Below are 18642 nucleotides of genomic sequence, written 5' to 3'. Positions count from 1 at the left end.
ACGATCTGCGTGCGTGCATGGATGTACTGTAATCCCAGATGCTGCATTTTCAGATACTCCTACCACTGGATCGATGAGATGCTGCGCACCTCCTTCACTAGTTCCCTGCCCTACGTACGCCCGCCAGGCGCCGTCGCCGTCGCCGTCGCATCCAATTATTGGCGTGCGCACGCGCACACGCCCGTCGACTGACACGCACGCACGTAATGACAGACGCCGCACCGAAAGGCGAAAGCTAGCCGCCTCCCTTCTCCGGTTCTCCCTCCAGGCTTCGTACTACCAGTACATGCTGGCAGCGAGCACAGACACGCATGGTCAGATGAATGGATCCAACGCGTCCTTTTCCGTCCATCACTCTTCAGACGCTCACCGCTCCACCAGCCTGCTACTACGTACTAGTACATCGCCATGGATCGCAGTGAGCTTGGTTCAGCTTCAGCCATGGATGATAATGGGTTATATACACCCAGCTTTCCTTTACAGCAAGGTACGGCCGGCACCAGGCAGCAGCAGGCCATGCTGGGCCAGGGGCCAGGGCCGAGGGCAATGACACCGGCTGGCTGTGTGCCACTTACAACGTTGTAGCGTCGCACTGCAACGTCGCACATGACATGCCACAACGCCTGCCGGCCGGGCCGGCCAGCCCCAGCACGGGACGGGACGGGGGCAGGCATGGCGACGACGCGTCCCGTCCTGCCCGTACCGTTACACGAGGCGATGTTGACGTTACATTACAACATGGGATCAGAGCTACAGCGCGCGGCCGCCCGGCCTTGCTCCCGACACGAGGAATTTTCCGCAGCGTCCGACCCATCAACTAACCTGCCGCGCACGGCACCTAGCTAGGCAGCGGCAGGGAAGGCCGGCGCGGCGGCTAGCCTGCCTGCGTGCCTTCCCTGCTGGTGTGGTGTTTGCTAGGAATTTTATGGCCCTTGGCCTACTACGGCTATCGCAGCCACAGCGACGTCGTCCACGGTGACGATCTCGTCCAGGACGGGGGGCGCCGGCGCCATCAGCATGTTGCGCGAGCTCCCCGACCGCTCCTTGGGCGCCAGGCGGGTTACCTCGGCCTCCCCACCGGAATCAGCGTCGGGTTTCTTCCTCTCGGCGAGCCAGCCATGGACACTCTCGTGCACGCCGGAGCCTAAACCATGCAGCTTGATCTCTCCGGTCATCTGGATCATCACAAATAGCGAGCCGATGCTCAAAATACTACTCCAGCTTATATATGATCAACATTAACGAAAATAACGAGGTTGTTGCCAATAGATTGATAGTGTATATCCTTGGAGCTTACATGGGTGACGATGGCGTATAGTGGCAGCGTGATATAGCTGCAGATGACTTCGATGATCACCCTGGAAAACACAACACAATTCACTTTCAGGAGTGATGCAACGATCTGATTGTTTGCTATCGATCTATTCAGTGATCCTAATTGAGAGATGTTCTCGTGCACTAATGATCCTTGTTCTAACAAGGAGACATGTCATAGACAGGACAATGTTCTAGATTTTTCAAGCAATCCAAACTTTCACTGACCCTATAACAAGTCTGGAAATGGCATAAGGCTTCCGTTCCATCATGCACGAACTGAACCCTTCTGATACCTATGACGTGATCATTGTTAGCTCCAAGGTCCGACTGATGGAAAATTAAAATTAAGTGAGCAGTAGAGGACGTGATGCACAATACCAGAACCCAGAAGAAAAACCCAATCTCGAACGAATTCTGGAACAGGATGAAATGGATCAAATGAAGGACAAGTTCAGGCTTGTGAAACCAGAAATGGTCCTTGTATGGCTTTATTTTTGGAGCTTCCTCTGTATCATTTGATAATGCTGCTGCTGCCTCTTGAGCCAACCGAGTGATAATGTGCTCTAGTTTGGCACCAACAATAAGTAAGAGCTGCAATTTACCACTTTATTTAGGGATGGCTCTCATTCATTCAAATAAATAGTGTTTGTAGTCAAACTTCTTGGATATGACAGTTAAGAGTTCAAATATGAAAGGCCGAAGGCTCTCATTCAAATAAAGTGTTTGTAGTCAAACTTCTTGGATATGTCAGTTAGAGTTCAAATATGAAAGGCAGAATATCTGAATTCAATCAACACAAAGCAGAAGGAAATGTATCATACTTACAAATAGAGGCAAGAAAGCTAACCAGAAGTATGTGTGCCATCCTGCATTTTGACAGCAAAGCAACAGAAAAAAGGTAAATAGAATCACAGCAGATAGTTAGATGTGTATGATGCTCTGCAGATGTGAAAGCAATGATAATTATATATGTTGATAGGCACAGACCAACTAATCCACCCCACTGACCAATCAATCGTCAAAATTACGCAAAACTATAGGAGTTGGCATATAAATTACAGAGTGCAAATAGAAGCCATAAGAATAGCTACTGATATAGTGAATGCTTCTGCTCTATGAATTTTAAGACGTGAAGAAAATTATAGGCTAGGTAGAACTACCATTTATATTCAGCAAAAGGAAGAAGATTACAAAAAGCCACAGATACCAGCTGCATGCAGGTAACTCATGTAAGATCACTTATGTTTAAGGAAACATGGAACCTTTCTCTGAATACACCAACCTGATACCAACAACTCTTTTAAACTCATGTTCAACAGCGCGAATCATGTATTTGTGGAAATCAAAATCTGGTTTCTGGGGGTAGTGTATCTGAATGAAAAGAACAGATATATGCCCAATTAGCTTACAGATGCTCGAAAACTAATGAGCACAAATGAAACTAAAATGTATATCATACCACGACAAAAGCTGATCTAAGTGCTTCATAATCTGATTTACTCACTGAATCGTGAAATTGCTTCAAGAATGAAGTCTGCAACATGTTGAATAAAAAGTTTCTCCGTAAGTTGTACAAGAATGACACACTAATAAAAAACTGATCAACATCGATGCCCCAGAAACCCCCAAAACATAGAGCATAGTACCAAAAAACATACACGTACTGTGTGATTCGCCAAAAATGAACAAAAAAGCAAACAAAACAAAACTTGTGATCTTGAGAACACAATCTTGCAGGAAGCAGCTCATCACAATAGACTAAAAAGGAATATTACACCAGGACACTGATTGATTGTAGAAATCGGAAACATGAGCAGTTTCAAATATAACATATACTTTTTGGGCCAAGTGTTTTTCGTAGCCAAAATCATAGAAGGAAACAGTCCTGTTTCTAGTGAAAAGGCACTATGCACAAATTGTTGTTTGGAAGTCCTAATGACTTATGTGTCCATGTTCTGTTATTTCAGTGCCCATTAATAAAAGTTCACATTTCTGTCTTCAGTAAATCTGCATGTAATGCAAATGAATAGGCACGCATTGTAGTCAAAAGCAATATCCACACTGCATGCTTTGAGATAAACACTGAGCCCTTATGTTAGCAGATAGATTCTATTTAACTGGATTGGGCAATAAGATTGGTCAAGCAGATGACTTACTATCCAGCTTACAACAGCGAGCTTCATCCAAAATCCCTTTGCCCGCTCATGGACAAATTCATCTTGGTGGTCTCGATTTAGCACAACAATACTCGATGGTGTGCCTTTTCCTTTACTCTTTGCTTGTTGTACTGCAAAACGTGAAGACAAGAATATTTCTTTGACACAGAAATTTCTAGTAACAAGCAAGTCCAAATGAACATGACCATTTTATCAAGAGATGGAAAAATGATTGGTAGTTAGTCACTAATGCATCAATATCAATTGATCAATAAAAAACTTGGCACTTAATTGACACCTACTCATGAAATGCCACTTGTTCTAAGATATCACTTGCTCATGCAACCTGGCTCATGCAACCTGGATTATGAATGTAGCCTACCCCAACTTGTTTGGGACTTAAAGGCTTTGTTGTTGTTGTTGTTGTTGTTGTATGAATGTAGAACATCCACCAGAAGTCCAGAACAGAACTTAACAAGAATAGGCAGTAATAAAAATCACATAATCATTGCAGGATTTGAAGAAAGGACATGAAGATAAAGAGAGATAAAAATGAACAATTCGTATAAGGAACACATGGAAATGCCTGGATGAATTCTGAATGGTGAAGTTAAGGGACCCCACTGCTAAGAGGTGAAAATGTCGTTTTTCAGAAGAAAAAAGTTTAAGAATGCAATGTGAGAGCCCAATTAGGTGCACAGTAGAGCATTTAAATTTGTTTGATACAGCGCTTTAATGTGGTTTTAAGCAAACCGGGGACCATAATCCAAAACTAAACTAATAAAGAGTCATAGATCACAGGTATTGCAGCAGACTGCAGGCATACAGCCCATCTCTGTTGGGCATGAGGAAACATCAAATGTCTGAGCACACAGTAATGACGAACTGGATGTCATGATGTTAAAGTGTTCTAAAGAAAGTTCAGAGTACGAAAAGAAAGCACGTGCGGTTACAGGCATAACTTAACTTTCCAATCCAACACTGAAAAGTTGGTAACAAATTAATTCAATTTGGTGCATGTAATTTCAGATAAATTGAGAGGTGTTTGGCGATATGGATATCAGAACTGTGGTGGAGCTTGAACAAAGCAACAGGGGGGCAACCTAAGTGATTGAGCTCTAAATTTCAATAAGCAACCTCTGGATCAGAGAAATATAGGCCTGCAAGCCCATTAGCAGGGGCAGCAGGGGTGACCGCACAGGACCCAATTTAGGGGTCACTGAATGTTGATTAATTAAACACTAAGTGTGCTTAATTAGTGGCATGATTAGCACCACGGCCTAGAAGTACAAGGCTAGCTAGAACTAAAAGCAAAAGGCTCGGCAGCCAATATGTATTAAAGGTTCATCCTTGTTTTATTATCTTGCTATAAATCTAGAATTCATATATTGTTCCAAATTTTCAATCATTAGTTACTTGGTTTTGTTTAAATCATTGTTACATAATTCATGTATATGTTCTTGCTATTTATTGAGGACAGAGGTTTGTATAATAAATTAATAACACAATAAAAATATGCTTTGGTTATATGAATTTTCCAATTTTAGGGCCCACGTTTTGCATTTCGTGCCAGGGCCCCAAATTCCTGAAGATGGCATGTATATTCATATGTATCTTCAATGCCGCAAAGCTAGCAGGAAAGAGCCAATTTTTGTGCTCGCATTATGTATTCAAGGAAATTATCTTAAAACATATATTATACTGTAGTTTTGTGAAACAAAATGTAGGGAACCTGCAAGGTATCTTTTTAATAGTAAATAAAGAAAACGAGAAGATAGGTGAATAGTGTACATTTCTCCTGTACTTCTCCGTGAATTTCTGTTTCCCAATGCTTCCACTTTCTCATCTACCAAATTTTAGCCACTGTAAGTTTATTTCCTACAAACATTATCATAGAAACACAAAGCTACATTCACAGATATACCTTGGCCCCACCAAATAATATTGTTGCAGCACAGAACACAACATGGACTAAACCAAGTACAAATATGAAAATGTGCAGCTGATGTAATGCCTCCAGTGATAGCAAGGGAACATCACCCTGAAACAGAGCAAGCTTATTGCTTTCATCATGTTCATTCTTGAAAACATTTTTGCACAAGACTACTTTACATTGTTTGAAATGATAGAAAACCTTATTATCTAACATGATAGAATCATTTGATATATGAAAATATGATAATACCCTAACCTTTTTCTTGCAAATTTTGGTACCTTCTTCTGCAACTCTGTGGTCGTCTCTCTTGCATGGAAGCATGAAGCCAGTAGAAGTTTCTGGAATGCAAATGCTAACAATAAAACCTTGGGAGAGACTCAGGACGAAAGAAATGAATCCGAGAAGCATTAGCTCTGCAAGCATAACCATAGAACCACATTAGACAAAAAAAATAAACAAAATTATGTGCAAAGTCACAAATTGAAGAGATTGCACCACGTCCTTCGTCATGAAAACATTTCCAACCATTTGCATTGTTTCCTTCAGCTATGCTGTGTTTTTTTCTTTATTATACCCTTTGTTAATGAAATCACACGCAGTTCTCCTACGTAGTTCGAGAAATCTAATCAACTAACAATATCTCCATGCTATACCGGGCAATGCTTTTATTTAGTGCTTTTCAGTTGACAAGGCACAAAGATGATCCAGTGATGGATCTATGGATATTGATAAGTTCCCAAGAATGCTACCTTCTTTTAGTCTCTGTAGAGCTGAAAACAGTTCTTTCTGCTTCTTATGCTTCAGATACTGCACAAATAAAGGTGGAAAAAAGCAGGAGGTAATCAAATAAAATACGTTGAATATTCAAATTACTGTTGAAACGTGATTGATATACTGTGTGCCTTTTTAAAATGTGCAGAGCTCAAAGTTGATCAAGCTATGTTGCCATTACAATGGAGTTTAAAAAAAAAGGGCAGACCCAGTGCCGGAGGCTCCCACATGAGTGGGGTCTGGGGAAGGGAAAAACCGAGGCAAGCCTTCCCCCGCAAATCTACGGAGAGGCTGCTTCGAACCCACGACTTGGTGACTCAGTGAGACAGCTCTCACCACTGCACCAGGCCTGCCCTTCTATAATGGAGTTTTCTTAAATAAAAAACAATATAACTTGAGTCCTTCAACCCGAAACAGCAGCCAGCTATGGGGTCATTGACATAAATTCCCATCAAATCAGGAATAATTTACTAAACAAAAAAGGAAACTGGGTGAAGCTTAGGAAGATAAACAGAATCAGATGCTAATAAAATTGCCTTGCTGAAAGGAAAAATGGCATGATGGGTGAATGGATAAATTTAAATTTCTACTTCATAATTCACCCCCACAGATACTATAGAATATGAGCCATGAGTTGTAGCCTATCATGCTAGTTATCTAGTCCCAATTCCGACATGTAGGTTGTTTTGATCTTGTACTAAGGCAAACTTCACTTTTTGATCAAGTTTATAGAAAAATATATTATCGTCTACAGTACCAAATAAATGCAATATCAAGACCTATTTCATGGTGGATTTAATGAGACTAATTTGATCTTGTAGCCTTGTAGATATCGGTGCAATTTTTCTATAAACTTGGTAAAAAAAATTAAAAAAAAGTTTGACTTAGGACAAAACTAAAATAACCCACAATTTGGAATGGAAGGAGTAGGTTCCAAACTCCAGTTTACCTTTAGAAAGAGGGGGAAACTTCAGGTGTAAAGCAGACGCACAGGTTAGGCAGAATCCCACATTCTCCCCAATTTCAATAACCTCTAAAGCATGTCAAAGCTAAGATGAGAGTACTAACTCAATGCAACGCCCATGGCATCATAAGTTCACCAACTTAGCTAGCTAACTGGAGGCCAGACATGGCCAGCGCGAGCTTGTGAATCGATGGCACAAAGGAGCACGTCGCCCTGATTCCCATCAAGTGAAATCCAAAACTCTTGGTATTCTATTCTATCAGTACATTCGCCGGGTTTTCGGAACCAGATCCAGCTGTCAGCGCAGAAACGCCGCATCCGTATCGATAGACCGCGTACCTTGCCGAGGTAGTGGAGGAAGCGCTATGGAGAGGATGACGAGGCATACGATGGCCACCACCCAGGTGGGCGTGAACGCGAGCTTCGCCTCCTCCCCCATGGCTCCTCTCCCAACTGCGGCTGCTTCTGATGCTGCCGGCGCGCCCTGACTCCCGCTCGCGGCAGCCCAACCATTGGTCGGCTAGCGAAGACAAAGCCGCGCGGTTAAAGCGGCGGGCGCACGCACGCGACTGCCGAGCGGCCGCGGCGGCAAGGAAGGAATCGGCGTGCCCTCCGCGCCTCGCTCTCGGTTGCCTCCCGCGCGCGGCCACCCGTCAGATTCCATCCCGCGCTCCCGCAGTGGGTATGGGCCTACGGGGGTAGGGGGGCAGTAGGCGGAGTTGTTTTGCTTCGGCCACCGGGCTCCTCCCCTGATGGCGCCAGGTGCCATGGCAACGGCTACCTCCCCGTGCTGGCGGCGCGTGAGGCATCAGGATTCAGGAGGTTTGGAGGTGGTGGCTTCTCGCTGCGTCGGCCGGCCCAAGCGAGATTGGAGGGCGGTCATTTGGGGCCTGTTTGATTTGAGGCCCTGCCCAGCACGGCTGTCCGGCCTGGCCCTGGCCAGCTCGAGCACGGCTTCTATGGTACAACATCGTATGTTTGATTTACTTGGTCCAGACAAGCCGGGTTCAACTGAGGTTGTGTTTGATTTCTAGCCCAAATAGCTATGGCTACTATGCACTAGAAATTCGGTAGCCTTACCACCCGACTTTCACCTTTCTCTCTTCATTCACATTTCATCGAGCACCTGAGAGACGTGCCGAGTGTCGCCATTGACGGAGTCGGGCTTCTCCGCCACTCGTTACTTCCCCTCCGCCTCAAGGCTCGCCTGGACGCATCACCGCGTCTACCCAGCTGCTCCTCGCCCTGGTTACCGCACCACAACGCCGTCATCCGTCACCGCCGCCACCATTAGCGACCTTCAGCTCGAGCTCCCAATCTCCTCGTCCGAGCCACCTCGTGCCCTTGTTTATCTGTCTCCGGCATCGCAGCCACATCACGACCCCGCCCAACCCCTCTGTGGGCGCGGCGAAAGCTGGCTAGGGCGTCTCTGTAGGCGCGTGCGGGGGGTGTCGACGCGCATGCGGAGCACGGCGAGTTCCTTGACGAAGGTAGTCGCGGCTCGTCTCGTCCCAGGAGGAGTTGAAGGCGATGCCGTGGTTGGGTGAGGTCACCCACGCCGGCGTGGCGGCCGTAGCGCCGGAGCTGACCGACGACAGAGCACCACCGGCGCCGAGCAGCTTGGCGTGGTCGTCGAGCAGGGACGTGCTGGCGGCGGCGGCCCCTGTCCTCGCCGGAGCTCCAAGCCGCCATGGCCGCGCCGCTCGCCGTCACCACCTCGATCTCCCTCTTCACTGCCTTCCAGGTGGCGACACGGTGAGTCGGACTCACAGAGAAGAAGGTGCGGTGGCCGGTGGGTGAGAGAAGAAGAAGGAGGTGACTCCATCTCGCCCACAAGCGCCCACGCGCGCTGCAGCCAACCGGGCCGAGTAGAAACAGACCTCAGGAGCGTTTACCCGGGTGCAGGAGAGAGAGGGTGATTTGCACGCCGCGAGCTGGACCGGAAGTTGGGCCAAGTGAATCAAACAAGGCCTGTTGCAGCTGGAGGGCGCTGGGCCACCCCAAAGCCCCATATCAAACGGGCCCTTGGAGGCTTCATGGCCCAGGCGTGGTCTGCGCGTCGGGCGAATAAAGTGGGCTTGCAGGTTGGAATTCGCTCGTGAGGCCCGTTGTCGTGATGTTTTTTTTCATAAAATAGCAAACATACTCGTTCCTCTCGAAAGAAAAAGCAAACGGTTAACACCAAAATTTACTAATTTTATTGCCTATCGAGTCTACGAAAGTAAGCCGATATTTGTGAAGAGACTTTCGGCTCGTTTGTGCAGACTGCCCAGTAAGCCGTGTTGACATATCAAGCTGACAGGAAATGTTATTCAATAATATTCCAAATACTTGGCAAGGAATGGCAAGATGTGCTTCACGTGAACAGAAGAAGGAAAGCAAACTCGTGCATGCACACGATTAATTAAAGGAGAGGCATGAAGTCCAGATGTTGCTTGGTCCTCACGTGGAAATAAAGGAAAAGTAAGAGAAGCTAGTTTATTCCTATTTGCTTTAGCTGGTATATGAATATATGCTGCTAGTGCTTGGTACGTGCACAAAGGAAGCAAGAAAGGAACAGGAAGGAGAGAGTTCGTCTTTAATACTTGAGGAAGGAAATACTTTGATATTGTTTCACTAGTAGAGAACAGACCTTTGATCCTCGATCAAAATGGGCTCTAATCCTGGAATTTTTTGCCCCGGGACTAGAAATACCTTTAGTTCCGGTTGGAGGCTCCAACCGGGACTAAAGGTCCCTGCCCAACGGCTACTGCGCCAGACAGAGATGGCAGGGACCTTTAGTCCCGGTTGGAGCCACCAACCGGGACTAAAGGTATACTTTTACTCCCGGTTGGTGGCTCCAACCGGGAGTAAAGGTCTACTCCCGGGCCGTGGCTGCGCCCGGGGTTGGAAAGTTACCTTTAGTCCCGGTTGGATCCATCAACCAGGACTAAATGTTCTCCCTTTATAAATCGGCCGTCTCCTCCTTCCTCCCGGCCCTGAGCCCGAGCTCAGCACATTTTGAAGCTCACTGCAGTAGTGTTCTTGCTTCCTCCCTCCCTCCATTGTTCCTCCATCCATTCTTCGATTCCTCCGTCGATTTCTTCGATTCCTCCGTCGATTCTTCAGTTGTAAAGGTTACCAATCTCATACTCTCATTTTTTACCATTATCTTATGCCGTTTTGTTCACTATATATATTTATGGTTCTTTATTGTGGTTTTTTTCATTTGTAAGCAATTTGAGCTCAAAATCACTTCAAGCTTGTATATTTACATGAAAGAAGGTTAAAGTATATATAAATATAAAGTTAGAAAATAGTTAGAAAATTATAGCAAATCCTTACTAGTTGAACTTGCGGACCGTGTTCAGGTCGGCGAGGATGTTCTCTACCGAGCGGTAACGGACGTCAAGGAGGAGCTTTGATTCTACGAGGGAGAGCGACAATGGTCGTGGAAGACCGTGTTCCCTTCCTCGTAGAATCGGAGCTCTTCCTTGACCAAGTACGGTGTCGTTCGGTGGAGAAATGCTCGCCGAGCTGATCATATAAGCAAGGTCAACTAGTACGGATGGTTATTTATTCACATGTCCCGATATCGTCGCAGTAGTCTGTCAATCACCGTACCTAAACGTAGTATATATAAATATAAAGTTAGAAAATAGTTAGAAAATTATAGCAAATCCTTACTAGTTGAACTTGCGGACCGTGTTCAGGTCGGCGAGGATGTTCTCTGCCGAGCGGTAACGGACGTCAAGGAGGAGCTTTGATTCTACGAGGGAGAGCGACAACGGTCGTGGAAGACCGTGTTCCCTTCCTTGTAGAATCGGAGCTCTTCCTTGACCAAGTACGGTGCCGTCCGGTGGAGACATGCTCGTCGAGCTGATCACGTAAGCAAGGTCAACTAGTACGGATGGTTATTTATTCACATGTCCCGATATCGTCGCAGTAGTCTGTCAATCACCGTACCTAAACGTAGTAGTCTGTTATGTGTGTACATTCCCATTCTTCTGTTAATTTGCGGAAATATCATATGAATTACTTACCTGCCGCAGTAAAAGACGAGAACACAATGACCATTAAAAATATCATTGTTTAGAGATCTAGATAATTTTATAGTTTGTTAATTTTATTTGTTTATAAAAGGAGAAATTTATAGTGTATTAAAAAATGAGTATAGAGAGTAGATGGCAACTGCTTCCGGGTCCTCGGCCTCTCATGGGTTTCCAAAGCGACTTAGGCCGGGCCTTCCTCTCATTCCATGCGGCAAGTGTCGTGATGAGACGAAGATTGTGATAGAGTACCGAGTGAAGAAGGAGGGTCCCAACAAGGATTGTATCTTCTACAAGTGTCCGGATCGCAATGTGAGTTATTTTATCGTATTTAATGATTATGGTTAGTTTATACCTATTTTCATGATGGTTGTGATTAAAGTTCTAATTTTTTGTTTTAATTTCAGTGGGATGGCAGTGGACGATGTTCAGGCTTCTACTGGGAGGAAGAGTATGTTGAACTCGTGCAAAAATATCTTGCACAACAGGCAGATACGGCGGCTAATGAGGCAGTGATCCAGCCGAAGAAGCCCAAAGATGTTGCACAATCGGGGGATCTGTCTGTTTTAGTTGAGATTGGTCGCGAAATCCTTGTGCTCCTGAAATGTATTTTAGCTTTAGTTCTTTTAGTGGTAGTTGGGATTGTCTACATTGTAGCGATGCTTTCATAAATTTGTATCTTTTGTGGTGGCACGCATGTTGTATAAATAATTAATTATGATCTAGGTTTTAATATGATATTTATGTCATGTAATGCAGATGAGCCGTTATTGGATGTATAATGCTGATCGCCGCTCCCAAGAGTTCATTGACGGTGTGCATTCTTTGTTACGTGCGGCCGAGGCAAACAAACGCGACGGTTTCATGTGCTGTCCATGTGCCATATGTAAGAATACGGTGGAATATCCTTGCTCAAGGACTCTTCATTCACACTTGTTCAAGTCGGGTTTCATGCCAAACTATATTTGTTGGGCAAAGCACGGAGAAACCGATGTTGTAATGGAAGAAGGTGAAGAAGAACAATGGGACGACAATGATATTATTCCTGATGGTGCGTGCTTCAATGATACTGCAATGGGAGAAGCTGAAGAAGAGGTAGCCGCAGAAGATGAGCCGGCTGATGATCTTTGTCAGGTCATTCGTGATGCACAAAGAGAATGTGAAAGTGAAAAGGAGAAGATCAAGTTCGAGCGGATGCTAGAAGATCACAAGAAATTGTTGTACCCAACTTGTGATGCAGGGCAGAAAAAATTGGGAACCACACTAGAATTGCTGCAATGGAAGGCAAAGAATGGTGTATCTGACAAGGGATTTGGAGAGTTACTAAAAATCCAAAAGAAGATGCTTCCGAAGTACAATGAATTGCCCGCCACTACCTACGAAGCAAAACAAGTTGTCTGTCCTATGGGGCTAGAAATAGAGAAGATACATGCATGTCCTAATGACTGCATCCTATACCGTGGCAAAGAGTACGAGAAATTGAATGCATGCCCGGTATGCCATGCGTCGCGGTATAAGATCAGGCGAGATGACCCTGGTGATGTTGAGGGCGAACGTCCGCGTAAGAAAATCCCTGCCAAGGTTATGTGGTATGCTCCTATAATACCACGCTTGAAACGTCTGTTCAGAAACAAAGAACATGCAAAATTGTTACGATGGCACAAAGAAGACCGTAAGGTAGACAATATGTTGAGACACCCTGCTGATGGGTCCTAGTGGAGAGCAATCGACAGAGAATTCCTGGAGTTTGCAAATGACGCAAGAAACTTAAGGTTTGCTTTAAGTACAGATGGTATCAATCCTTTTGGAGAGCAGAACAGTAGTCATAGCACTTGGCCTGTTACTCTAAGTATCTACAACATTCCTCCTTGGTTATGCATGAAGCGGAAGTTCATTATGATGCCTGTGCTCATCCAAGGCCCGAAGCAACCTGGCAATGACATCGATGTGTACCTGAGACCACTTATTGACGAACTTCTCATTTTGTGGAATAAAGAAGGTGTATGTGTGTGGGATGAGTACAAACAGGAACACTTTGATCTGCGAGCATTGTTGTTCGTAACAATCAATGATTGGCCTGCTCTAAGTAATCTTTCAGGACAGTCAAACAAGGGATATAATGCATGCACACACTGCTTCGGTGATATTAGAGGTGTATTCTTGAAAAAATGTCGAAAGGTCGTGTACCTTGGCCATCGTCGATTTCTTCCTGCAAATCACCCCGTAAGAAAGAAAGGTAAGCATTTTAAAGGGAAGGCAGACCACCTGACCAAGCCTCGCAACCGAACCGGTGAGGATGTACTCGATATGGTCAATGATGTGAAAGTCGTCTTTGGAAAAGGACATGGAAGCCAACCTATTCCGAAAGACGCTAACGGTCACGCACCCATGTGGAAGAAAAAGTCCATATTTTGGGACCTACCCTATTGGCAAGTCCTGGAGGTCCGTAGCTCGATCGACGTGATGCACCTGACGAAGAATCTTTGTGTGAACTTGCTAGGCTTTATGGGTGTGTATGGAAAGCCTAAGGACACATTTGAAGCACGACAGGACCTGCGTTGTTTGAGAGAAAGAGACAACCTGCATCCAGAGAAGACAGATGATGGACGCCATTACTTACGTCCTGCTAGCTACACTCTAAGCAAAGAGGAGAAGGAAATCATGTTTGAATGCTTAAACAACATCAAGGTACCATCTGGATTCTCCTCGAATATAAAGGGTATTATAAATGTGCCAGAGAAGAAATTCTGTAACTTAAAGTCCCATGACTGTCACGTTCTCATGACGCAATTACTTTCAGTTGCATTAAGAGGAATTCTACCTCCAAATGTACGTCTAGCCACCGTAAAGCTATGTGCATTCCTTAATGCAATTTCTCAGAAGGCAATTGATCCAACTGATCTAGCTAAACTACAGAATGATGTGGTTCAATGTCTCGTCAGCTTTGAGTTAGTGTTCCCTCCTTCCTTCTTTGATATTATGACACACCTCCTAGTTCACCTAGTCAAGGAGATTTTCACTCTCGGTCCTGTGTTCCTACACAACATGTTCCCCTTAGAGAGATTCATGGGAGTTCTGAAGAAATATGTTCACAACCGTGCTCGCCCAGAAGGAAGCATCGCCAAGGGCTATGGAACAGAAGAGGTCATTGAGTTCTGTGTTGACTTTATTCCCGACCTTGACTCGATTGGTGTTCCTGAATCGAGACATGAGGGGAGACTAAGCGGAAAGGGGACACTAGGGAGAAAAACATATATTGGTACGGATGATGATTATTTCAATAAAGCGCACTACACAGTTCTACAGAACTCCTCTTTGGTAGATCCGTATATTGAGACACACAAGGATCTCTTACGATCCGAGTTTCCAGGGAAGACTGAAGCTTGGATTACGCATAAGCACATGGAAACTTTCGGCGGTTGGTTGCGAAAAAAATGTCAAGGTGATGAGAGCATCCATGAGCAACTGTATTTATTGGCTATGCAACCATCATGGCATATCATCACATACAAAGGGTACGAGATAAATGGGAACATATTCTACACAGTAGCCCAAGATAAAAGGAGTACCAACCAAAACAGTGGTGTCCGCATAGATGCCACAGACCCGAATGGGAATAAGCAGACATATTATGGACGCATAGATGAAATATGGGAACTAGAATATGCACCTACTTTGAAGATCCCATTGTTCAAGTGCCAATGGGTCAAGGTGACCGGAGGCGGGGTAACAGTAGACAACGAGTATGGAATGACAACAGTAGACCTTAGTAATATTGGGTACAAAGACGAACCATTCGTCCTTGCCAAGGATGTGAATCAGGTGTTCTATGTCAATGATATGTCTACCAAACCAAAAAGAGGGAAAAACGATAATGACTCAACCAAAGAGCCAAAGCGCCACATAGTTCTTTCAGGGAAAAGAGTCATCGTGAGAATTGAGGACAAGTCGGACATGTCAGAAGAATATGAAAAGGATGACCGAATTCCGCCCTTCAAAGTGAACAAAGACCCTAGCATCTTGGTAAATGATGAGGACACTCCATGGTTACGAAGCGATCATAACCAAGGAACGTACGTAAAGAAGAAGTTCACTGCTGTGCCCACTTGATGATATAGTGATTTAATATAGTGTGTGTTTGAGATATTATGTAATAATTGTGAATTCAGATGTTTATTATGTCATGTTTCAAATTAAATCAATGTTTGATTTGGTGGGATTTCTCTCTCAAAAAGGTAAATTAGGATACTGAGTGATGAAAAATTAAAATATTAACGTTAAAATGATGTGAAAACAAATTTCCTGTCCAAAACCAATAATTTTAATAATTTTAATTAAACACTACATTTTTGCATTAACGAAATAATAAATATTAGTTACATTATGTTTTATAATTCTAACAAAAAATAAAAAAAGTTAGGTTATCGATTTTTTCTATGTGCAATAAACAAAAATAAAATTCATATTTTTAACAAAATAATTTTATGCCTTTTATTTAATTTACTATGTATTTAATAAAAACTATTGCATTTCTATTGTATTTAACAAGACTATTGCTTAAAACAGGCGGGAAACGAAACTGCAGGCCACCTTTACTCCCGGGTGGGAAGCCCACCCGGGAGTAAAGGTGGGCTGCAGTTTCGTGGCCCGCCAAAAAAAAGCCTTTACTCCCGGTGCGTGTTACCAACCGGGAGTAAAGGTATACCTTTACTCCCGGTTGGTAACACGCACCGGGAGTAAAGGCACCTTTACTCCCGGTTGGTAATACGCACCAGGAGTAAAGGGTTTTTACTCCCAGTTGGTGGCTGGCACCGGGAGTAATTCTCTCTGCTATATAACCTCCAGCGCCTGGTGCAGATCGATCCGCTCGTCTTCTTCCTCGTCGAACACCGCCGCCCTCTTCTTCCTCGTGCCGCGTCCGTTCGCCTTCCGTGACACCGGCACCGCCGTCTTCTTCCTCGTGCGGCCTCCACCGCGCGCGCCCGTGCCCCTCCTCCGCGCTTGCCCGTGGCCCTCCACCGCGCCCTCCTCCACGCCCGAGGCCCTCCACCGCGCGTTGCCCCACCGCGCCGGCCCGAGGCCCTCCAGTACACTACCGAGCTTGATCGAGGTGATATATTCGTCGATCTCTTTGTACATTCGTCCGAGCCCTCCACTGCCGAGTTATAGATCACGTCGAAAACTACAACTTTGGTGTAAGCCATGTCAACGGTCGAGGTCGATTCAAAATTCCAAATTTTGAATCACAAAATCTAGAAACTAAAAATGAATATTTGGAACTCTAAATGATTTTAAATAAAAACATATCTTAAGGCAAGTTTTGAATATTTGGATATTATATGGATAAATTAGCAAGTTTAATTAGAGTGTCAAAAACTGCATTTTATGGTACAAAAATACATTTTAAGATCACTGGGACCTGAACTCATGACAAGTATAATTAAGGATCACCAATGAAATTACTTTAGAAATTAATTAGATCGATGTAAATCCATGGCTTGTATAATAAACACGCTATATATTATTTGGAAACAACGCTACGAACCATCCGCTAATGAACTTTCGTTACAAACTCCTCAGGATGGCAACCATTGTCATTGTCACTAAAGCTGACAATGATCCAGCCCATCAACCGCCATATATTCATCACTATATAATATGCCATTATTTCAAGATGCAGTTTCAATAGAAGAATTTTTTCTATCTTCATAGATCAATGTTTGTTAACGAAATTTTATCCAAATATATTCATGTAGGGTCTTTTTTTGAAGGATTTGTTGTAGGATATATAATGGTCAAATAGGAACTCAATTTTGATACCTAGTTTGTAAACTAAGCGTTTTTTAGTTTATCAAAAATATCACATGTGATGATGTTAGCAGTTTTTGTTGGACTTGCATGCATGGCTACAGACAAATGAAGGAAAACTTCAATGTTTCTTTATTTGTGAACTTTGAATATACAGATATAATATATTAATGTTGCTAAAGTAATATGAGCATTACATATTTTTTTCCGGGAAGACTATCTTCAAACTTTATATCATAGCATCAGAGATCGCCTGTAGAAGAAGAAAATAAATTCTTATCATTTCGGAAATAGTAATGGTTATATGAGCAATAAGACACATATACTTACATTTCATAATGACTTATACTTACATTATTAACATAGAATTTTCTCATATGATGAATGACTACGTGGTTCACATGGTACATAGGATCACAACATCACGCACCGACACCGCCCCGGCCCGCCTCACGTCGTCGTCGTCGTCAGCACGCCGGCCCGCCTCACGTCATCGTCGTCAGCACACCGGCCACCGCGCCGACATGTATATATACGTCATTTGTATTCATATGCATTTCGTCCATGCGTTTCTATGTATACGGCGGAGCACCGCCGCCCTCGTTCACCCATGTGTACAGACATATATACGGCGGAGTGGAGCACCGCCACTCTTGTCACACCGCCCTTTCTCGTGCCCTAATTCGCCCTAGTACCGACGTAGTTCGTCCTAGTGTGGCGAATTGCGTCCGTGATCGAGGGGCAAGATTTAATAATGCATATTGTTTGTAGATTTTACGCATGTAATAAGCAAAGATTTGACGTACTATATATTGGTTTTGTTTTTTGAAGCTAGATGGCCGACCCGAGAAATATGGATGAGGAGGAGTTGATGATGAATTTGATCAACACTGGCACTCAAGTTGCCGGCGATGATGGTGCTAAAAATAACGTGCAAGAGGATGTAGATGACGGGAGTCAGTACTTAGCTCTTGAACAAAATGAGCAACAACATATTGGCCAAGTATATATTTTTTATTATTAGCTATATATATATTATCATATGTCTTATGTGTGCTCATGACATTAAAAATAATGTTTATGTTTTGTAGCTCTCTGGATCGACATCAACAACTACAACGAAGAGTAAAAATGTTCGAGGTCCCAAAAAGCCATTGGAGGGTCGCTTCATCATCTCGGAGTTCAATGTGGATACAGGAGAACCGGGGGGGCCGAATAAAATGAAATTTGTGCACCACTGTGGTTACCTTGTACGGGACCGGCTCCCGATTAGTACCCGTGAATGGAAGAAGAAGACCAATGCTCCTCATATCAGTTTTGTCTCCGATCGTGACAAGGCGTTAATTTGGAATGATGTCTTGGTACATTTCACGCTCCAAACAGATGGTTATGATAATATAATAGATGGTGATGAATTGAAGGAGCGAGTTAGGGATTGGGCAATGAAGAAGATGGCCACCCAGTTTCAGACTTGGAAGAAACACCTATACACGACGTATGTCAAGAAGAACATAGCACCAGATTTTACTGTCCTAGGCCCGATCTCAAAGCAGAGGCCCTATTGGGATGAGTTTGTACAGTACAAGACTTCGGAAGAAGGTGTGAGTCGGGTGATAAAGAACCAACGTAATGCCCAACAGAAGACATACCACCATACCTTGG

General features: G+C 44.1%; 1 pseudogene; it reads right to left on the bottom strand.

The window, feature by feature from the left end:
* Positions 1-446: 446 nt before the first annotated feature.
* LOC136521046 (MLO-like protein 13) lies at positions 447-7592 on the bottom strand (annotated as a pseudogene).
* Between the last annotated feature and the right edge of the window lie 11050 nt (positions 7593-18642).

The sequence above is a fragment of the Miscanthus floridulus genome, chromosome 18, assembly GCF_019320115.1.
Source record: "Miscanthus floridulus cultivar M001 chromosome 18, ASM1932011v1, whole genome shotgun sequence".
Taxonomy (NCBI): domain Eukaryota; kingdom Viridiplantae; phylum Streptophyta; class Magnoliopsida; order Poales; family Poaceae; genus Miscanthus; species Miscanthus floridulus.
The sequence above is the reverse complement of the archived record's forward strand: the minus strand, read 5'-3'. Positions and strand labels throughout refer to the sequence as shown.